Source organism: Oryzias latipes, chromosome 4 (assembly GCF_002234675.1).
Source record: "Oryzias latipes chromosome 4, ASM223467v1".
NCBI classification, from domain to species: Eukaryota; Metazoa; Chordata; class Actinopteri; order Beloniformes; family Adrianichthyidae; genus Oryzias; species Oryzias latipes.
Genome location: NC_019862.2, coordinates 9,712,055 through 9,727,192, shown reverse-complemented (window position 1 = coordinate 9,727,192; position 15,138 = coordinate 9,712,055). Strand labels below are relative to the sequence as shown.

Here is a 15,138-nt window from a genome sequence, read left to right as displayed (position 1 = left end):
GGTGACCTTTTATTACATCTGTTTTCTCTTCTTTTGTCCCTTGCAAAAGGGGCTATATTATTATTTAAAATTATGCTTATGAAAACACAAAACTGCCTCTCTCCTGTGTTCACCTTCACCTGGCAAGCATGACTCAACCTCCCGTTTTCCCCGCCGAGGTTGAAAGACAGTTTCTATTGAAGCCATGTGTGTAGCCACATCCTGCTTGGAGAGAATTTCTTGACTTAATCATAACATGTTCCAACTGTTTGCAAAGGGAAGAGGCAAACATGCCGCATTTGTGGCCTTCGTGTTTTGGACATATCTGAATATTCTGATAATAAGACGGAGGCTTTGATATGAAAGGAAAATAAAAAATAATTCCTGAGGTCAATGAGAGACTGGTGACCTGATTGGGTTCCAGCTCCTCCCTCTTAGCCCCGACTGGGCATGACGGAGGTTGTATGAGCAGGATGGATGAATTTTTGAGGCCTTAATAAAAAAATAAAACCATCACAGAAACTCTTATTTGAAAAGGAAGGTCCATTAGAAGGAGATGAATGTGCATTATGTATACAGTGAATACATATCTTAAATAACATGGAGACAATGAGGAGGACACAGGTCAAAGTCTCTGCGACCTGACAAAACGCCCTTGATGCTCAAAAGAAACATGATTAAAAAGAAATAGCAAAAGGACCTTGAAGGGAAAATACGTTCACAAATCAGAAGACTTTCTGGGTTAAAATAACTGCTCGGCTTGAGACATCAGTAGCAGCTTTCACACTGACCGGTCTTATAAGCCGCAGAGCCACTTTGAGAGAGGATGGGAAGAAGAAGAAAAAAGGATGACTGGTCTTTACTGCCATGGTGCCTTTGAAGCTTGTATTACAGTAGAATGAGACCTATGTCAGTGGCTGAATGGACTGCGCTTGTTGGCTGTGACAGAGTGTCAGCCTCTCAACCCTAAAGGGAGAGCAGTACTGCATTTCAAAGCAGCAAAAAAGGCCAAAATAAGAGGGTAAATATTGATGCCATACTTTCTATATGTACACATGGCGTGGATGATCTTTAAAGTGGGAGCTCAGCTGAGCTTTGAGACACGATAACAAGTTGATGTGAATAGTGAGTCCCGACTCCGAGTCAGTGGATTTGGAGATCCGTGTCGGGTTTTGGTGGAGGCCCGCGCGCAGACTGCTCAAGCAGACGACAGCCCGCTCTCCTCTGCGCCGCACCAGCGCTGTTCGCTGGAAGCCCGCTCCGCGCTGCGTCCACCAAGACTCTCATCACTGTGTGCGGGATCTCTTCCAGAGGCGAGCCGCTGAAACTTGCCCACTCTCCACAGTCTGATTTAGAGGAGCAGCGTCTTCAAGTGTTCCGCACCTCCATTCAGTACAGACTGTTGTCCCTCTCAGCCACTCATTGTATTTCTTCCAATTTTTTTTTTTTTTTTTGGTAAAAATTTCTTCTGCTCCCCGAGCTGTTTGTTTGCTTGTATGCACCTGGATTGACAGCACGGGAGCGCCGAGAGCAGATGAGCTCCGCAGAGGCGCACGAGCTGCTGATGAGTGCGTACTGAGCGCAGAGCAACACCTTGCTGCGTGCCATGGAAGTGTGTGTCCGGCGCGGGGGGACGCTCGGGCTGAGAGGGGGATCTGCCGCCTGAGAAGCTCTTTCGGTCCCACACAAGGGGAGCATGCCTCAGACCTGCAGGAGCTCTGCAGAGGAGTCCCCATCCGACTGTCATTTTTACTTTTCATTTTTGACTTCTTTTTTTTTTCTTCTCCACCTCAACTGATTTTCAAGAAAGGTAAGGGTTGGCTCCTTCTTTCCATCACCCGTCTGTTGTCTAAAAGTGTTTACTTTAAGTTTAAACAGGGATTTTTATTTCAAATATCATACTTATATATATTTTAAATCAACTTTTGTTTGCAACTTTTCTTTCAAATTCAAACAGATTATAATGACGTTGATTGAATCATCCAAAGAGGGGAAATAAACTAAACAACAACTTGTGATTTAAATCTGTGGGCGCGCAGCTGCCGTGCTCCACTGAAAGGAGGTTAATCAAAACGTAACCAGATGTGGATTGATTTGTTCAGCTGCCGAGCAGTCTGAAAGGAAAGTATCTCAAAGTGGGGGCGCAGTGCGCTCAAAGGTGAACCAAAACATGGAAAGCACCGTTTAATTGGAATTTATACCTCCAAAGTTGAGGAGGAGTTTGGACGGCGGTGCTGGTCACCGAAGGGGTTTAAATCCACTGATGGCTGTTGGTTTGAAAGGGGATTTAGCGATGCAGGGAAGCTGTGACCTGAGACGCGACGCCGGCGTGATTCTTCAGAGCCTTCGCAGGCTAATCCATTATAATTGGGGTTAGGCTATTTGAGCAGAAGAAAGAGAAAAAGAAAAAAAAGGAATCATTGAAACCCCGCTTCTAATTAGTTTTACTTGCAGATTGCCCGTGATGCAGCTGGACGCACGCGTGGTAAAGTGACGTAAATATCTATGAAAAAAATTCTGACAAAAAGAAAAAAGAAATCAAATAAACTTCCGCTCGAGGCAAACATAGTAAAATGAATTTTTAGATTTATTATTTATGTCGATTCTTGTCCAGCGTGCGATAAGAATAGGCAGCAAGCGCGCACATGCGGTGCGGTGCGTGCCTTCTTGCCAGCCAGTGATGCATGGGAGCCCGGAGCAGAGCAGCAATCATTAGTGATCGATCTGTGAATTGGGATAAATTTAGCTCCAGACCTCAAAAGCCTCCCGTTTTCCTCCACTTCTGTGTTTTCTGATCTCACAGAGGCGCAGTGGATCCTGCACTGATGGGTGCGCCTTTTCAAAGCGCCGGAAAACTGGTTTATTAACTTTTAAAGGCAGGGTTACAATCTCAGCGTAAGCTCCGACTTTTAGTTGTAGCTTTTCCTGCTCCAAACACATTTGAAAAGGACCTGGGTATGCATGGTTATGCTCAAAAACCCACCAAACAGCTGGTAGTCTTATTATATACTGGTTTAGATCTCCCATCACACAAATCAAATGTTTGATGGTTCAGTTCCACACAAAGATGAGCCACTTGGTTTTAGTTGAACTGGGTTTCTTATCAGAATGTATCAGGATGCGGAAGCTTTGCTTTTCATTTATTACGGAACTCAATTTTCATGTGTATGCCCCCCCCCCCAAAAAAAAAAAAAAGAAAAGATTTGTATTAATCTGAGTGTATATTCCAGCTGTTAGGAGGAGATGTATTAACATATCAAAGTGAGTGCCTGAATCTGTACACAAAAGGGGAAGTGGTATTTTTTAGAACTGGTTTTGGCTGAGAGACTTCAGATTGATTGAGTTGGCTGCTGAGAGTGACCCCCCCCCCCCCCTCCTCCTTACTGTCCTAATTTCTAATAGGTCCATAGGACATCTTTAATGGTTGCATTTGTTTGTCAAACTTTCTCGCAGCAAATAGCGGTACACTCTTTTGAAAATTATTACAATAAAAGCCAAAAACATTGGCAGCAAGGACAAGTACATCAAATTTGAATAAATGTGCGTTTTTATGAAAACAGAAGCCAAACTTTGATTTTGCTTCATTTGTTAGCATCTGGCACAGCACCCTATTTTCAGCCAATATAGCAGTTGAAAGGCGCGAACAGTCTCCATGCATGTGTTACTGCCTGATATCTTAAACTCGCCTTTATTAAGTCTTCTGGGTAGAAGAGACTCTTTTTCTCAGTGTCCAGTCCTGTTTTCACAGAGTTGCGTCTGGTTTCGAAAAACTGCAGCTGCTCTTGATCTTCCAGAGAACCAGATGCTTCCCTGGTTCTCCCACATCTCTGTTTGCAAATCGATAGAGCCCAGTTGCACGTCCGTATGGGCTTGAGACGGACAGCGCTTTATATTGCCCTCTTCTCAACTTTTTATATATTGCACCCGTGCAGAACTTGAGACTACAAATCCAGTTAATGTGATTGGGTCAGTAGGTAGAAACGCACAGAAATGTTTTGAGATGACAGACTTTTACCTCATTCTCTGCTCACAAAAGCAGCTGAGATTTCACTCGGCCTGTGAATATTTGACTCGTGCATGAAGCCGATTGTCATGGTCTTTCCAGATTAATTATAACAACAAGCCAGGCAGCTCAGGCCGGCTTTATTAAGGTAATTTGTTATTGATTAAATTCAACATGAGCTCAAACATACTGACCAGATGCAAGATTTGCTCACTTCATTTTTTGTGTCACTTCCTCTTTTTTGCACGCGTGCATTCAATCCTCCTGTTTGTGTAAGTCAATGTGGATAATTTCAAGGATTTGCTCTGAATGGATTTTGTTTTTTGGCATAGTGTCACTAAATGACTGGTGTGCATTTTTCTAAACTCCAAAATCATGCTTTTGTCAAATGTGAGCACCCCAGTGTCAGCAGGCGGTATGCACGGAACTATTTTCTGGTTGCAATCTGTCAAAGGGTGTTTCAGTTAGTGAAAAAAAAAATATCTTAGAAATGATAGATGTTTTGAATGTTCCAGCAGTGGAAGATTGTGGGGTCTTAAAGCATTTAAATTTACACCCCAGTGCTTTTTGGGTACGTAAATGGTGCGTTCGTGTTTGCAGATGCAGTCTTTTTTTGTTGTGAAACCAGCTACATGGCGCCATACTGTGCGCATAACTGCTTACCATTAAAGGAAATAAACATGGCTGTAAAAGAAACCATTGGCAAATGTGATGCAAAGCGCTGGCCTTTGGTGGGCCGGAATACCTTCCCCTTTCATGGCTGATTTTATTTTACGATTGGCAATCAGTAAAACGCTGTGCGCCCGTGTGTCCCCCTCCCTGCCATTTTGTGAAACATTTGTTTCCACTTGCCAAAGGCCTTTGGTGCAACGGGAGAGCCGGTGCCCCCTGAAATGGCAGGTGAAACTTTCTGCTTGCCTAAATAATTTCCTCGCAGAACATTACTCTGCAAGGACATGGCGCTGCAAAGCAAGGCTCAATTCAAACTGTGGTGACAAGAAACAACACGGCTATTAGCCGGTAGCTGGCATGTGGGGTTTCTGAGCACTGGTTAAGTGGCAGTCTTTCTGAGCTTATCTGGCATGGCTTTCTGAGTGCTTCACTCATCCTGTGTTTTTTTTTGAAAAGGCACATGGAACAAAAAAAGAAAGCACAAGGTGAAAAGTGGGTCATAAAATTCTTCTGACCTCAGCTCTTAAAGTATATAAGAGTGTAACGTTTTGACCTGGTTTATTATTGCTGCACACTTTTTTTTAATTTTGCGTTGAAAACACTTGGGCTTTGCTGTGTTGGTTCAGCAGTGTGTGTTCAGGTCTGTGAAGTTTAGTGGGGAAAAAAAATCACGTTTTTTTTTCTTTTCTTAATTATTCATAGAAAAAAATGTTATTGCATTTTTTTGCAATTTAATGAGTTTTCGTCACAATCAATCAAAGATTTTTTGAGATAATTTGTAAAACAAAATATATAATTTAATTTGTTTACACTGTCGCTTTTTTTTCCACACTCACTTGATTTTTATTTTTTTCATTCATATTATAATTCACTTTAGGGAAAATCACACACACACCCACACTAAGAAAAAAAAAACATGAACACACACACTCACTGCACCATTCTTAGTGCCATCTGAACAGGACTCGTACTTATCTGTGCACAGCTGCAACGCTATTTGGGAAAATATTGCGTTTCTGCATGACAGAGGAGAACCTGGGAGGCAAGGCTCTGAGCAAACAGCAGTTATTGCAGCTCTGCCATAGCAGCAGAGAGCAAGGCCTGGCTGGGAGACAGGGGGGATCTGCGGACGTCTGCCAGGGGAAGCAGTAATGTCTCGGCTGGATTATAGGAGAGCGAGGCACATTCACACTTAAAAACCCCTTTTCCAGCAAGACAGGACTGTTATTTCGGGATGGTGCGCAAGTAAACATGGCAGACTAATATATCTCTCCCATGTAAGCTGGTGTTTTTTTTGACAATTGTGACTCTGTTGGACTTGGAAAAGTTTTTTTTTTTATTATTATCTTTTTGGTTTTCCATATCAGGATGTGGACATTAATCAATATTTTTAGTCTGGCTTTTTGACTTTTTTCCAGATGTACGAGTCTGAATAAGGTAAAAATTGCTTTAAATTGCTCTTTTTTTTAAATTGATTAAACATTATTTTCTAATTATTTTTTGTGAGCAGTTAAGACATTACTTTTAAAGTAAAACAACTGCATGTTCTATAAATGTTAGAAATGAATGACAGAAAGCCTCAAAAGATTGATGGTTTTTCTATTTTTTCTCGGCTAAACGCGTTAATTTGATGTTCATTTAAAATTTATATACAATAAAAAATGATATCTCTGTGTTTAGCATAAAATTTGATTTCATTTTAAAGTATAACATTGATTTAACTGAATAAAAGCACCAAACAATAAAGCCAGCAAAAAAGTGTGACCAGTAAGTGTACAAATTTCATTTTTCAGGCAACAAATACTTTCTAAATTTAGACATATTTGCACCACTTTATTGGCCTTTTCTTTCGTCTTTGGTTGCTTTGCAGGTCTTGGGCTTCAGAAAATGATATTTTACTGTACAGTATTTAGTTAGGGAGAGTGAAAGCTTTGTTCTCGTTATGTAGTTGCCAAGTCAGATGGAGTGAAGCGTCTGGTCTGGGAATTTCAGAGGAATATCACAGGCATGGTAAGTTGCTAAAAACTAAGCTGATCAACAAAATAATTGTCTGCTCAATTGCTACCATGCCAGGAGACATCAAACAAAGCTGAGGTTGAGGGGAAAAAAAAGATAATGAAATTATATTTTAATGGTTGCTCCTGCTGACAGATGAGGGATTGTAAGGAGGTTTCGTGTTTTGGGTGGTTGCTATATGTCAGGAAACGGAAAGCCTGCGGAATGTTTACTTATAAATTATGTGTGATTTCAAGATATTTACATATAAATCCATCATCACCTGCATAAGTGGAAAAAAACTATTATGTGATTTTTAGCATTGAAACCGAGTTAACGGCTATAAATTTCCTGTAGGGAATTATGAATCCTTCTGCTTTCGTCCTCTCAGTATCCTTCATGTGTGGTCCACAACAATACTTTTATACCCTCTCCAAACTAAAGTTCCACCCCCCAACGCCGCCTCCTCCTTCTCAGTCTTTTCTCTCTGTGTAGATAATGTCTCTGCAAATGATTTAACCGACCTCATTGAGGCTCCTTCCAGTAATTGAACAAGCAGAGGCTGTGTGCTTTACTGGAAAACAATAGTGATGCTATCTCAGTTCTCCACTATTCCGACATTCAACTAAACAAAATGTTGGATTGGACTTTGTTGCCTACTTTAATTCTGAGTGAATGGAAAACATTTAGTTGCTTTTCTCTACCAAAACCCAAAAAGCCACAAATAGCAACAAAACATGAAATTAATGTTGATAATATTCACACGTTGCTTTTGTTGCAAATATCCCGTAGTAAAACAACGTCCGTTAGGGTTGTGTGTTTTACAAAGGACGAAGAGTTGTGTTTCTGTGGAACGGAGTTGACCTTGCGTGTCAGGATGAACTTTTTCTACGCCTCGTTTCATGCAGAGAACTCTCAGACTAAAATGGCCTCAGGAAGGGTTGTTCTTGACAGAGATGCATTGTTCCAGGCAGCCAATATACTGCTGCAGTGAGTGGCTACATCTGTGAACCTCATCTTGACTACAGCGTGGGGCTAGCAACAACACGGCAACTGTCACAGCTGCACCTGCTACTGTCTTAGTACAGAGCCTCCCTCTCTGTCGCCCACAGAGCGGCCCCACTCCCCCCTCTGCTTGGGTCAACCGAAGTGAAGCTTCTTTGGGAAAACATTTGAAAGCGGAGAACAAGATTGGATGTGAGGAATAAAAATTCTGCCCCAAGGGGCCTGGATTTGGTTTTCTTTGAGGCCCTGCCCTCACAACCTATTGGGCTAAAGAGTATTGGCTCACTAAAACACAACATTTGTCCACCTTTTTTCTGTCTGATTACTTTCTGTCTTTTTTTTTTTTGGACTAATGAACGAACACAAGAAAATTGCAGCTTACTCTTTTTTTCCTTAACGCAAAGTCCTGGTTTGTATTGAGGCCATTCAAAAGAAGATCTGATCAGCTAAGAAGAGATTCTGGAGTATTAAAAGCTTCCCAGTCTCATACATTTGGGGTCAACAAAAAAGTAAACCTTGTTTTTCCCACTCATTAATTGATGGAAAGAGAATTTAAAGCATAAAACATGTCAACTATTGTTTCAATATCGCATGGACAAGCTAAAAAAAATGAAATAATAAAGATTTATCTGAGGGAAAATGGGTTGAAGGAATTTTTAAGCCAGAAGATGTGATGCAACAAGTCCACTTCCCTGCCAAATTGAACATAGGAGTGTGAAAAAAAGATGCAGGGACATGAGAAGTGGGGCTGACGTGCTTGCAGATAGAGTGGGATTAACACAGATTGAGCGACAGTGGCTGGTGACTTCCTTTTACAGCTTGGCTTGTACAGCTGTGCCAAGGCTGGCATTCACTTCTGCCTGCTGGATCCAACGCCTCCTCATCCGCCGTGGGGAAAGGGTGAGGAAAATCCTAAAATACTGCAGTTAAGTTGGTCCTTGGTATGTGTTCATCTGCTTTTGGATGGAGACATCAAATTATTAACATATTTTAAAAAAAAAACACAAGGGATATTTAATATTGACAGTGCTGTGCACCTCCTTGACAACAGCTAAGGAAAAATACACACACAGGCTTCCATAATATTTCCTCATGGCTCTTTCTATACAAGGTGTGAGGCAGCTCTGCTGGTGTGAATTCTGCTGTAAATCACACATACTCTGCTTTATCAATTAGATCGTCCTGCTTGTCTGATTCGGCAAGTCAGCCCTGAAAAAAACAGTTCGAGTAATTGAGACGAGTGTGAGAGCTGCAGCTTCTACTTCACATCTGATGTGTTATTGCTGTGAGCAAAATGTGGAGAAACAAATAGCCGCGAGATATATTTGATATTCATGGCATCATGACTTGAATATTTAGGAATAATTTCAGGAAAAAAGCTTTGGGTATTTTTTTGCATTAAAAATCAAAGAAGGTAAATTCCACTCTTCCTGGATGTGTCGGAAAAGGTCAATTCTGAAAATTTAAGCTTAAATTTTAATGTTTTCAAAGCAGAAAATAATCTTTATCCGGATGAAGATCCTATGAAATTGCAAAGCATTAAAGCAAAAAAAAAAAAATAAAAAAATAAAAATCAAAGCTAAGAAAGTTATTTTTTAAATATTTTTTGTTGGGATGAAAGCATTTTTCTGCAAAACCAAAACAAAACAAAAAAACTGACAAAAGAAAATCCTGAGATTTAAAGTATAATATAAAATTTTTAAACAGAAAAAATAATTTAAATGCATTTTAGAAATTGTGTGTTTGATAAAATATTACAATTTTGGACAGACTCAATTATTTTTAGCTTCCATCTGTTTTCTTTCAGATTCAATAAATGCATTAGTATAAGCAAAATGTGTCAATAAAAGTAAAAAAAAAATGTATAACATGGAATTAAAGTATTGTATAAAAATATAAAAAGCTTTAATTTATTATAAAAACCCTTCATTATAAATTATTTGCCTTTACCTAAAACCAATGCAGTGAAATTTCACAAATTGTGCTTTTAATGTTTACTTTTTGCTCTCAGGTTACACAGCAGGAGACAAGGTGAGGCATACGCTTCCAAATGAACATTGTAGTGATAATATCTATGCAGAGCTGAACAAGTGTGAAGTGGACAGTTAAATGTGGGGGGGCATAAACAGGCTTTGTCCTTTGAAAATGCAGAGTCTCCATCATTCGTCTGGCGGGGCTGATTACAAATGAATCTGGAGTGATCTGACAGGATGTGAACCGTGCAGCCATTACCATCAGCCCGGCCCGGGGGGTGAGCACGGACCTGCAACTCTGAGAGGCAGAAACAGGCCTAGAGGATGGAAAAGTTTCTCCTCTGTGATCACCTGCAGCCCTTCCCTGACAATGCTCATTTTACTTACATATTTGCCTCTCGAGCATCTACCCGACGACATCGCGGAGTCTTAGCTGCCATGCTAATCAGCGTGAGGCAGTGACTGTCGCTAACAGCTGCAACACCTACTCAGTTTACTCTTTACCACAAAGGGCCAAAAAAAAAGGGGCCCTTTATTCCCTCACCTGAAAAGGCTTGTGAGCTCTTGTGTATAATGAAGTCCAGTCCACAGTGCAGCAAAGTGAGGGTGGGCAGTCAGGACTCAGGTCCACTACATCTTTCTCAAGTCCTACCCACAATGCCGTGCTTGCTTCCTAAAAAGTAACATTTCCCACCAAGACAGAATTGAGCCTTCATAACACGGTTCCTACAAGCTGACCGTGCAGTAAAAACTCCAAAGATGTAGATATATTTAAGATGTAAAGCGTAGAAGGATAGGAGGAAAAACATTCACAGAGCTTTATTGAATATTTATCAGTAACATACATCAATTGCCTTTGAAGTCAGGGCATGTAGCTGCTTTTAACTGGGGGATTTAAGTCACACTTTTTTATTTCTGGGCTCAGTTGTGTTCTAGTAAAGTGCGATCCGAGACGGGGTTGTTTAAATATTTATATATTTCTTTTTCACCTTTTAAATCATTATGTGCTCACTAAGTCCATTTTATTTTCACAGTGCCGAGATCCACATTAATGGCGTCCCCAGTGAGAAAAGTTCTGCTGCACCTGCCCTGTCACGTCACGCTTAACTAGCTGCCTCTGTTTCTTGTTTTTAGTGCCACACTTCCTTTTTTCTTTTTCTTCATGTTTAATTGCCTGTTCTGCAGAGGGCGATGTTGCAAATTCCATGTCTTGTGAAGTGTTTCACTTTAGGCTTGTGGTGTACTTTAAAAGAGGCCTGCAGTTTGTGCGAATGCACGGCGGTTTTCTAAATTTGCCTGGTTTTCTCTGAGCATCATTCACAGAGACAATCGCTGCTGATTGCTTCACTGGAAACTTACTTTATGATATAATCTAACAGCCAATTCCACACAGCTCAGGTAATTTCTCTTCTAAATGGTGATTCGTGTTGAGGAACAACATCTGTTAATGCTTGTTGTTGTTGCTCTGTGGAGAATAATTTTCTCTCCAGCAAGGGGACTTGTCAAAGCTTTACCCTCTTTTCTAGTACGAGACTTTGTACTCCTAGCTCACTTCATACTCGCATCAAGTCTCATCCCCTTGTTGTTATTTTGTGTAATTTAAACTGGAGCAATTACACTGTAGTAGATTACCAGATTAAGATCTTCTTCATGCTACTTCCAAGCTCAGTGGTTCAAAGGTGCAAGCTAAGCCGCAGTCGGCTATTGTTGAGCCGAGCACAAAATTGGTCAGCCTCTTAGAATATGTTTGGGAATATGAATCCGTTTGGTATTCAAAACAGGAGGGTCTTATGACAGAGATAATTTCCTGGTGAATGTTTTATCACCGTTCGCTTGAAAGTCTGCCTGCTTTCTCTCCTTGTGTCTTTAGATTTCCGGACTTTGGTCCAGTTATTCAAAAAAAAAAACCAACAACAACAAAAGAATGGCCTGTTTGTTTTCTTCCTTCTTTTTCCGTTATCACAAAAGAGCAAACACATATTCTACATACACAAGGTGCGGACGCTGTGATTGTTGTATCTGCCTGTCCTACTGTGGGTGGCAGGGGACGATAACATAAGCCACGGCTACATTTACATATTTTTTTCACCCAAGTAAAGCCAGAATCACGGTCATCCGGGAGTGTTGAGACACTCTTAGTAAAAAGATATTTTTTACAAATAAAGAACATTTTCCATTTTATTATCTGTCTTCTGTTCTGTTGTGTGTTTAAATTTAGGAAAAATAAAGCAGGGCTAGCCTTAACTACAGAATGTAAAGCATTTTTATAGAAAGTCTCATCCCAGATCATTTGATTTTTATCCCATATTTGTCGATTCTGCTCTCCCTCTCGGTCCCAAAGTGGGCTGATCCTTTGAGCAGTGAGCACAGAGCAGTGAGCGCCTATTGCACCTCGGTTATTAAAATTGGGGCTTGGAATGAACCAATCTCAGCTTGTTTGCATCACAATCCCCCTCAGAGTGCTGATCTTATGCAAATGAGTGCTGTGGAGAGGGCTCAGCCCCCCAAAACTGTCCTGTCTCTGTCACAGCTGAGGGTGGGGATCGGGCGGGGAGTGGTGACACCAGGACTGCACAAGGAAATCTAATGAAGAAGCCTGAATTTTCAGAGCAACTTCAATTACTCACTCTTGTGTTACCGCTGTGCATACAAGCAGTATTAGCTGTTTTCCGTTCTTCCCACTCTTTTCATTTTTGTTGAAAAGATATTCCCAGTTATTGTGCAGCAAAGAACGCAAAGCATTCATTCCTGAGCTGGAGCAAACTGCACTTTATGCATTTTCTGTGTCTTTGGGGAAGAAAAAAGGCCAACTATACCTTCATCGGATTTAACCGGCACCATTACCTGTCAAGGCTATACTGAGGGAAGGTTTAGGGCTGACAAGTGATTGCATTCAGGAAAGACTACACCCACCTTCTTTTGTCTGTGCTTCCTGACAAGACACAGTGCTATACCTTGTTTTAGCTTGACACACGCTGCTTCCCCTGTCTGACAAAGGCATTCTTGCCATCTTTTAGATTGAAAATAGATACAGCAGCGCTGGGATAGATAAGTGAAAGTAGAGTACCGGGTCTGAAATTATTTGTACAGGATGGCTTTAGCAGTAAGGTCAAGGTCCTTGTGCCGCTTTTTGCTTTAGTGACTTCTGCAAACGCTCTTTCTCTTTTATTTTGGCGGTGCTTGTCCTTCCCTTGGGCGACACAAAGGATGAAAGCCTCAATAAGACATTGGGACAAGGTTGATATTTTTACAGGAAGCACCTCTAATCTGAATTAGCACCAGTTTCGAAATTTTAGAACGCACTCACTGAAATGTTTCTGTTTTGCATAAAAGAATAAGTGTTTGCTTGTTGCAAAGATAAGAAAGATTAGGAAACAAATAACAACTATGAAAGGCGTGTTATTCAAAAGAGGAGAGTTCTTTCTGTCTTTTTCATTTCAACCTATCATGAAGCATCAAAAATACGAAGACATGTACTGAAAAAAATTTTTTTTATAACTCCATGAATGGAAGGAAGCAGTTTGGAAAAAAAAGTTTCTGAATAAAACAAAGCTGTGACACAATATTTTGTAGATTTAACTTGCCAAAGTTTTTTTTTGATGCGTTAATAAAGTGTTTGTCTCAAAAAACTTTATTCGCTAAAGTAAACGATAGATGAGTGTCTTTCCCTTCCTTTTCAGTATAACGCTGACAAGTCATCGTCTCCATTACCTTCGATATGTTTTGTGTTGCTTCCCACCACCTGAAAAATTAATCATCCTGTTTAATAACGCCTTATGATCACAGTGCATTATTGATGGCAAAGTCCCTAATAGAGAGGATGGAGCTGGATTTTTAACCACTCAGCTGCTCATTTTTAAAGAGAAGAAAGTCAGATTGTTGGTGGAGATCTGGTTAAAACGCAGCAGATTGTTAGCGTGCTTCAAAATCAGCAAAGTTATAAATATGTTTATAGAAAGTAGATACACTGTGACACACATGAGTCACATAAATCTTCTTTTTAAGTCGTTGTGACCCTGATGGCCGAGTTTTCTGCTTCTGTTTGTTTATTTATTTTTTACTGCTTAAGCTTTTCCAGGCACGACATCATGGCTGGACGCAGCCTCCCTCATCCTAAGGCAGTTGTGTTGCAGTTTTTTTTTTTTTTTTTTTATAATTCTGCAGCAACAAAGCAGTGATGGACATGAGCTGAAATTGACAAGATGAGTTTGGAAAAACGACTTGGCAAAATGTCGAGCTCAGTCGGGTTTTAATCCATGGTTTGTTTATAATAATATCGCCACAGCTATCTGGATCACACAACAAACGCACCTTTTGTAGTCTCCCAATGTGTTTTATGCGTATCATTTCTTCAAAGTATTTTTAGGTCCACAATAATTGGATTTAGTTTCTGAACAGAAAGTAATGCACAACATATTACATTTGCTTCAAGTGTTTCAAGGTGAATCATGGTGTGGCAAGGACTTATTGGACTTGATTGGCAGGTACTATCACCATGAGATGCCCATATAATGGCAGGGTTCCCATTTCTGACCTGCCCATTTATCTTGCTGTATTAATGTCAGCCTATTAATTCCTAAGCGGAGGAACATTTGGAGACGACACCGTTAAACACTCTTGGCTGAATTTTTCTTATCGCAGCTGTCCTGAAAGGGATAGTTTTGTGTTATCGGCAAGTGGAAATGGCATTTTCAAATTTCATTTGAGATAATCCACTTCACTTGTTGGTTAAACATCAACATTAGAACAGAAAAGTGTATGTATTAAAACTTTGTTACTGTGAAAAAAAATCTTCTGGCTATAATTGACGCAGACGGACAGGTGTATTTTTCACCTCTAATAGAATTTCTGCCAATTAAATATGTTGTGGAGGTTTGGGTGATTGCTGTGTCCAGAAGAATAGCCTGAATCTGGACAAACTTGACAAATATTTGAGAGAATACTCAATGATAAGTGGGACTTTTTTTAAAAAAAAACCATACTGTCTTGTGTCTTTTAACAAATATTGTTCATGGTAGGGCGTGCAGTTTTGTTCCTGTGGATGTATTGATGTGGTGGAGTGTTTTAGCTTGTGATTGCTTTGTTCTGTATCCATACTTTCTGACCAGTAGGGAGTACTCTGATCGATTAATTGAGTGGCTCATAAAAATGATGAATTGAGGAAACACTAAGAGCGATGAGGATGACAACCACCACGCTTATGTCACATGCTTTGACCGGTGCCTTTTCGTTCAAAGAAATCAGAAAAGTCATTTATTAAATCCATACATTGGGATTTGCCAACTCAGAAGTGTATTATTTTTATATTTTTTTTTCGTGTTTTTGGTGTTTTTAACATGTTCTTGTGACATTTTTCTGAGGATGGAGAACCTAAATAAAGAAAATTAATCTTATAATTAATTAGTATTGGTAGTTAGTATTTCTTTATTCAAATCATTGTGAATCAGGAGCAGACAAAAAAATGCAGTCGCAAAAAAAAAAAGATCATATTGGTGACGTACACTGGACGAG

At 40.2% G+C, this 15,138-nt stretch overlaps 1 protein-coding gene across 27 annotated transcripts in view; it reads left to right on the top strand.

The window, feature by feature from the left end:
- The first annotated feature begins 1,140 nt into the window (after positions 1–1,140).
- The window catches only part of adgrl2 (adhesion G protein-coupled receptor L2), a 106,638-nt gene continuing 92,640 nt past the window's right edge, over positions 1,141–15,138 (top strand). For 6 of the 27 annotated variants that reach the window (XM_023954174.1, XM_023954155.1, XM_023954162.1 and 3 more), the window contains exon 1: positions 1,184–1,789. The gene's annotated coding sequence lies outside the window, so the exon portion shown is untranslated. Of the gene's footprint in view, positions 1,790–15,138 lie in introns of all 27 variants that reach the window. The other 21 variants (XM_023954158.1, XM_023954156.1, XM_023954172.1 and 18 more) reach the window with 9 other exon arrangements.